This window comes from Nicotiana sylvestris, chromosome 8 (assembly GCF_000393655.2).
Source record: "Nicotiana sylvestris chromosome 8, ASM39365v2, whole genome shotgun sequence".
Taxonomy (NCBI): Eukaryota; Viridiplantae; Streptophyta; class Magnoliopsida; order Solanales; family Solanaceae; genus Nicotiana; species Nicotiana sylvestris.
The window spans coordinates 146854394-146862691 of record NC_091064.1 but is presented as its reverse complement, the minus strand read 5'-3'; positions in this window follow the sequence as shown (position 1 = coordinate 146862691).

The following is an 8298-nucleotide window of genomic DNA, read 5'->3' as shown; positions in this document are numbered from 1 at the left end:
ATGATGCGGTTGAAGCGGCCAATAAGAACATAAAGAAAATACTCCGGAAGATGGTTGAAGGATCTACACAATGGCACGAGAAATTTCCTTTTGCATTGTTAGGATATCGCACCACCGTGCGTACCTCGGTAGGGGCGACTCCTTACTCATTGGTATACGGTACCGAGGCAGTAATACCCGTAGAAGTAGAAATCCCATCTCTGCGAATCATTGCAGAAGCTGAGATCGATGATGATGAATGGGTGAAAAGCCGTCTTGAGCAGTTGAGTTTGATCGATGAGAAAAGATTGGCATCAGTGTGTCATGTCCAACTGTACCAACGGAGAATGGCAAGAGCATACAACAAGAAAGTACGTCCAAGGAAATTTGAAGTCGGGCAATTAGTACTGAGGCGGATCTTGCCTCATTGGGCTGAGGCAAAAGGAAAATTTGCCCCAAACTGGCAGGGACCATTTGTAGTAACCAGAGTGTTGTCTAACGGAGCATTGTATTTGATAGATGTGGAAGGAAAATGTATAGAAATGGCCATCAATTCCGATGCGGTCAAGAGATATTATGTATGATTTCTTTATTCTCTGAATGTATCTGTTTGTATTTGGCATATCTTAAAGATTGAAATGATGAAGGCATTTTGTCCTGCTATCCAAACACTCTTATCCCTTGTTATCCCCTTCGAGCCTTACTTATTTTTCATACCCCTCTTTCGGAATCAGCGGCACTATCAAAGAACACATATGCCAAACATAAAGTAAAGAAGAGAAAAACAAAAGGAAAAGAGAGAAGAAGAAAAGGAAAAGAGAGAAAAAGGAAAAGAAAAGAAAGAAAAGAAAAAGAAAAGAAGAAAAGAGAAAGAAAAGAAGAAAAGAAAAGAAAAGAAAGAAAAGGAAAAGAAAAGAGGAAAAGGGAAAAGAAGAAAGAAAAGGGAAAGAAAAGAAGAAAAGAAAAGAATAAAGGGAAAAGAAAGAAAAGCGAAAGAAAAGGAAAGAAAGAAAATCACAACAACAAAAGTTAAATAGAGTGAACTACGTTTGACTTGATCCCGAAAGGGTACGTAGGCAGCCTTACTCCGAGGTTCAGTCATATCAGATAGAAATCCTAAAATCCCCAAGCAAGAAACTGGGGCAGAAGTTGTGATTGTTATGAGAGTTGGATTCCGAAAGTTGTAATTTGAACCCATTCGAATTGTTTTGAGCCTTTTATACCTTTCTGTCTAACCCAATCCAAAAGCCTACATTACGGTCCAAAGAAAGACCTTTTGATCAATTTCTAAGAAATGTCAGGTCGAGCAGGTGACGGTAATTCGTATCAGTGGCGACACTCTGGTTCAAGCAAGAAAAATGAAAGTAAAATGTGAGAGTCTTATTGGTGAAAACCTTCACGGGCACCATAAGGCGATGGGAGCCGAGATAAAAGTAAATGAGAAAGTCTTATTGGTGAAAACCCGCGTGGGCACCTTGAGGCGAAATGTAGTTGAAAGAAGGTTAAAAGGCAAAAGGTTTGTGGGTGGAAGAATGTTTCGAGGTACCGCACGAAAACAAGGGTAAGGGCTGGGTAATTCAAACAAATGATGGAAGTTCTGGGCAACAAAGATGGGCAATTAAAAGCTGGTTATTTGGACAGAGTGGGCCGATTATTCCAAAATGCATGTCATGACCATGGGTACCAGCTGTCTCGCTCAGATAAGTTTCTTTTACTTCTCTTCTTAAAACAGGCATCTGGTTTTGGATTCTTCTTATCCTTAACTCAAAAATCGTCGCATTTAATTTTCTGTTGAGGGTTTTATCTAGCTGAGATACTCTAGTACCAATTTTGGTCAAAGCAAGCAGAAGGGACTTCAAATCCCACTACCTGTTTCTGGAATTGTAAAGCACAACGTGGTCAAAGCAGGTCAAAAACAACATGATGTAAAGTGGAATACAGGGAATTAACGGAAGTTTCGTCGGGGAACTGATTGGGGAATGTCGTAGGAAAGACAAAAGCTCAAACAAAAGGTTAGAAAAGTAAAACAACAGTAGGGGTGTAAAATACTTGGGTCGCCGGATGTCGGGAAATTTTAAAGTTGGTCAGAAAGTCAAGTGGTTCAGGGACAGTATGTGGAAACCAGTCAACACAAAGCAATGCAGGGGAAGGGTTTTTCAGCAAGAATGCCATCAACTAACTGCCATTTTAAACTGACGAAATTTTCTTTGATTGTAACAAGGGCAGAAAGTTAGTCGTTGAAAAGGAATTCTCCAAGAAGGAAGACAAGTAGTAACCAGGTTTAATTGCAAAGTGCGGTTTGATTAAATACAAGATAATCTTGAAATGCATAAGGGGAATCGAATTTGATTGCAAAGTTGGCACGATTAGAACAAGTGTAAATTGTCAGGACCCTCCTGGATAATAGGATGTAGGTCATATACCCAAAAATCAGGAGTCCGCCTGAAGAATAGAGACATACAATTTAATTTTGGTAATCAGGAGTCCGCCTGGAAAACACAGACATACAATTTAATTTTAGCAATCAGGAGTCCGCCTGGAGAATAGAGACATACAATTAAATTTTGGTAATCAGGAGTCCGCCTGGAAAACAGAGACATGCAATTTAATTTTAGCAATCAGGAGTCCGCCTGAAAAACAGAGACATGCAATTTAATTTTAGCAATCAGGAGTCCACCTGGAAAATAGAGACATACAATTCAATTTTGGTAATCAGGAGTCCGCCTGGAAAACAGATACATACAATTTAATTCTAGCAATCAGGAGTCCGCCTAAAAAACAGAGACATACAATTTAATTTTAGCAATCAGGAGCCCACCTGGATAATAGAGGAGCAGTTTCAATTATAAGTTCAAGCAATCAGGAGCCCGACTGGAAAATGGAGGTGTTGAATATTTTAAGCAGTCGAAATCAGGAGCCCGCCTGGATAATAGAGGAGTGGTTTTGGTTTTAAGTCCAGCATGTCAGGAACCCACCTGTATAACAGAGGAATACATACAGTTCAAGTTTCGGAAGTTGGGGGTCCGCCTAAGGGAATGGCAATATGGATTTTTATCGAGAAATCACAAGACAATGAGACAACAAGAAAGAACAAGACAACAAGGCAACAAGGAAGTACAAGAGCAAGTTTGAAGGATTTAGATAGGATTGTTATAATTCATAGAGCATAGTTAGTTTAGCTTCTTTTATCTTTGACACGACGTAATAAGGGAGGTCAGCAAACAGCAACACCAGCAGTAACAGCAACAAGCGCAGTGCAATCACTGTTCCTGGTAGTCCCAGCTACCAGACACTCCCGAACTACACTGACCTGATTCCTGTTCAGCCCAGGATATGTAGGCAACCTCTGAAGCAGGATGCAGTCAAACTTTTCAAAAATGCTTCACAACGGAATATTTGAACGGGCAAAAATTGCTCGTATTTGCCCTATATATGAATTATTCCCAAAATTCAAGCAAAATGATTTTTCTTAATTATTGTGCATTTTGGTGTCATTTTCTGATAATTATTGCATTTTTATTTGTGCACGTTAACTCATACAAAAATACATAAAATATGCATTCGCACTTAGGATTTAATTTTATACTTTAGTATTAATTAGGAATTAATTTGTTTTAGAATAGGATATGAAGAAAATGACAAAAATAGTTCACTTTTGCATTTTATAATTTTAATTGTGAAACGGTCGCAAATAGTTATTAAGTTAATTTTAGGCATTAATTGGTTTTAGCTTAATTGTTAGTTTAATTTCTCATCTTTGTAAAAATCAGAAAAATAAATACAAAAAATACAAGATTGCAAAATGAAAAATGGAAAAATTATTATTAAAAAGAATATAGAGGGAGTGGTTATTAACGGCCAAATTTGGGCCACTTTTGCATTCAATCCGTTGGCCCAAACGCCCCAAGCATCCCGATTCAGTCCAGCCCAAGTCCCTACCCGGTCTGCCCCCCTTTTAAATGAAACGACGTCGTTTCGGGGTCCTTGGATCAGGACCGTTGGATCTCACCAATCCAACGGTCCGGAACTGACGAGGTTCTTAGTATTTAAGTGTCCGAACCCTTCCCCCCTACCCCCATCTGCATCGTCTTCTTCACCCCACCCCTTCTCCCGAAACCCTAATCCGCGGCGCCCCTAAAATCCTTGCCGGCGGTGAACACAAACTATGTCGTTCACCCTGAGATTAACACCACAGGCCCCCCTCACCCTCCCCTTTCCACTTCACCCGTTGGTTTACCTCTAATAAGGCCGGAACTCTTCGAATCTTGGTTTGAAGTTTTCCGGCCAAGTGACAGGTTCGTCCAAATCAGTCCAAAATCATACCCCACAACCCCCAGCCCTTCCTCAACACTAATCCGTGGTTGTTTTCTTTCAAATCACCATGAAACAGCCCAAATCTTAGATCTAAGAATTTACGACCCAAAACCCTAAAACAAATTCCTTTTGATTTTGAATCGTAGTATCCTTAACCATGTGTTCTCTTGTAAGAACACACGGTTAGGGATGTTACACGTCAAAAATCTGAACGGATTCAGGTATTTTTGACTGGCCGGAATCCCTTATGCCTTTGTGAGTATTTTTTTTATTGCTTCTTTTACTCGCATGATTGAAGTATTATTTACAGTTGTTGTTCGTTATTTGTTCTGTTAATTTCATGGTTTGAATGTGTTAGTTTAAGTTTTGTTAATTACTGTTGATTCTGAGCTTGATATTTGGTTGAATGATTATAAGTTCATGGTTTGAGAATTAGTTTTAAGTTCATTTAATATTAGTCGTGGTAGCTTAAGCTCAGTTTATTTTCGTTTAGCTTGTCTGAGTGGTATAATTGAACAGAATTGGTTCAGTCAGCCTGATTAGCTAGTTTCTGAATGCTAGTTGATTAATTTCAGTTAGTTTCAGAATGGTTTAGGATATTGGGTATAACTGTTAAGGATGAGGGTAGGTTCAGTGATTTTGAAAGGCTTTCAGGGGTAATCTGGATATGGAAAAGGGTAGTTTTGATAGGAATAGTAATATCAGGGTATAGGGAATGGCAGTATAGGTATTGTATGGGTAGAGGAATACCTTAGGGCCTTCTAGAATGGGGTGCAAGTGTAGATTTTGATAATTATAGTGCAGTTACTTGTTTAGCAAGGTAAAAACTAGAGGGACTAATTTGAAAATAGAGAGGGACTGATTGGTAAATCAGATTCTAGTCTATTCTCTTTGGGGTTGCCTATAAAAGGGCATAAAATGCCTTGGGAAAGGGGGTCTGCTCTCCATCTTTCTGCCTTGAACTCTAAGTCTTAATTGGAGCATTCATTATTGCTTTTGATTTCAATCAGCATTTTATTTTCCAAAAACTATTCAGAAAGCAAAAACATCAAAATATGGAGAAATCTGAAACAGCTTCACAGTTTCATTACTAGTTTTGGTTTCAGCTGTGAGGGTCAGAGGTATGTTAGGAGTGTGTTAAACTGATCTGTGGGAATTTGCTTATATTTTGGTTTCAAAGCAATCTGCCTGTGTTCCTGTGGTGTAACACTGCTGGGTTGGTTGCTGTTGCTGTTGAAAATAGCTGATTCCTATCCTTTTCTCTATTTACATTCCAATTTCCAGGTACATTTCCCTGAATCTCACTGATGTATGCTCGTTGAAGTTGAAACAAAATGTTCCAGGGCCTGTTATTCATCTAAAAGCAGCCTGTATTTTTTATAGTGTAGTCTCCTGTTATGTAATTGGTAGATATGTGTACAATTAAACTTGTTCAGTAGGGGTCGATTACATGTTGAATGATGCGTAATTTTGAACTGTTGAATTGTGCATTTGAAATAGCTTTGAGCATGGGCCTGGTCTGATCTGAAAGTTTGTGTAAATTCAATAGTCATCAGTAGAAATTAGACTTATGTATATGACATGAGAATTCATGAGTAAGTTTGATTACATTTAGCTTAATTATTGGTATTTTCGTCGTTATAGTGTAGTAGAAGGCTTGCTTTTGTTTTTAAGATTCTAAAATCGTGTGGAAGGCAAATCGTAATTATGGTAAGTAGATTGGTGTTGAAATCAGTTGGAAACCATGAGACAAACTCATTCATAATTGACTTAGTTCAATTTTGGTACAACAGGTCTTAATAGGCAATTGGTAGGATAGATCGGTTAGGGATTTTTGGAGTTTCATGGCTTTTGTTAAAAGGAAGGTATGCATGTTCAGTGTAGTGACTCAGGGATATTATATTGATTGTTGCAATGGAAATATACCCCTCTTCGTTGGGCCGTTCAGACCGCATCAAGGCCATGAGACAGGCCCAATTCTCTTTTAAATTTGGTTCTTAGTCTATTTCATTGTAATCTATTTCCAAATTAACTAGTCTTGTAGAGACACACAAATAAATAGGAAATCGTAGCTATTTCGGGATTGCTACTAGCCTCGCCTGAATAAATCACATGCGCGGACTGTCAACAATGGGCTATTAAAATGATTAGAAATTGGGATGGCCATTTAGTAAATTCCATGGTCTTCCTTAAAATCATATTACATTAGAATCTTTAAGCTCGATTTACTTGAATAACCTTCTTAAACTCGGGTACGCATTGATGCGACCCAAATCCAAATCTCGATGAAGTCGAAATGTGTTGACAATCACGGGTGCATTGATTGCGACGGGGTTCGAAACGCGTTTTCACGACATTGTAATTCTTAAAAATAAACGATGATAGAAAAAAGTTTCACAAATTGAGACGAGCTTCACCGCGCAAAAATAAATGAATGTGGGGCCCTTAGTAAATAATTATCGAAATAATTAGAATTTGGGATGGTCGTTTAGCAAACTTCATGGCTTTTCCCAAAAATAACACTACGTTAGTATCTTTAGGCACGATTTAATTAAATAACCTTCTTAAAATTCGGGTGCGCATTGATGCGATTCAAATCCAAATCTCGACAAAGTCGAAATGTGTTGATAACTACGGGTGCATTGATTGCGACGTGGTTCGAAACGCGTTTTCATGACGTCGCAATTCTTAAAAAAAATATAATTATAATAAAAGCGGTGTAAAATTAAATAAAGGCACATAAGCTAGCATGTATTAAAATCGGATAAAATCAAATGCAACAGTTAAGCGACCGTGCTAGAACCACGGAACCCGGGAATGCCTAACACCTTCTCCCGGGTTAACAGAATTCCTTACCTGGATTTCTGGTTCGCGGACTGTTTACAGAGTCATAAATTTCCTCGGTTCGGGATTCAACCGGTGACTTGGGACACCATTAATCTCAAGTGGCGACTCTGAATAAGTAATAATTAAATCCCGTTACGATTGTCCTTTAAAAGGAAAAACTCCTTTACACCCTTCGCGGGGTGTAGGTGAAAAAAAGGAGGTGTGACATATGCGACTCTGGACTCCATCTTCACCTGGATTTTCCATGTGAATCCATGTGAATATGGAGTAGTCATCCACTATCACAAAGATGTATCTTTTTCCTCCTCTGCTTTGCACTCTCACAGGTCCACATAGATCCATATGCTGAAGTTGTAGTGGCTTTGAGGTGCTCACATCTCTTTTAGACTTAAAGGAGGACTTCATATGTTTTCCTCTAGCACATGCATCACAGACCTTTTGCATCTTGAATTTTGACATAGGTAGATCATGGACTAGGTCCTTCTAAATTAGTTTGTTCAAAAGAGAAAAACTTGCGTGGCCTAGTATTCTTTGCCATAGTTCAGCATCATCATCACCAGCTTTCAGACAACTCAGATCACCACTTTGTAATGACTCAAAATCAGCAACATAGATGTTCTTGTATCTTTTGGCCACAAGTACTACTTTAGCAGTCACAAGATCAATGACTGTACATATTCTGGACAAGAATTCCACCTTGTTTCCTTTATCATAGATTTGAAAGACACTCAAAAGATTGTACTTAAGGCTATTGGCATTGTACACATTTTCAATAGAATGAGTGAGTGACTTCCCGACTATTCCAACTCCAAGAATGTACCCCTTTTTTCCATTGCCAAAGGATACACTCCCTCCTTGCAGGGCTTTTAGTGAAAGAAAGTCCATGGTGTTCCCAGTCATGTACTTTGAACACCCACTATCCATGAACCATTGTTGACCGCTTCCTTTCACTGTTCCCTCTTTGTTGCCATCATCTTCATCATCATCTAATTGAGCCATCAAAGCAAAAGTTGAGTCATATTCAATCTCCTCGCCTTCAACTGCCATCATGGAGCTATCACCAGTATCAGGTTCATCTTCAGACTTACTAGAGGAATCCCCCCATGCTGCAAGAGCCTGTCTCAACATATTGTTAGCGGATCTTTTTCTATTGAAGTA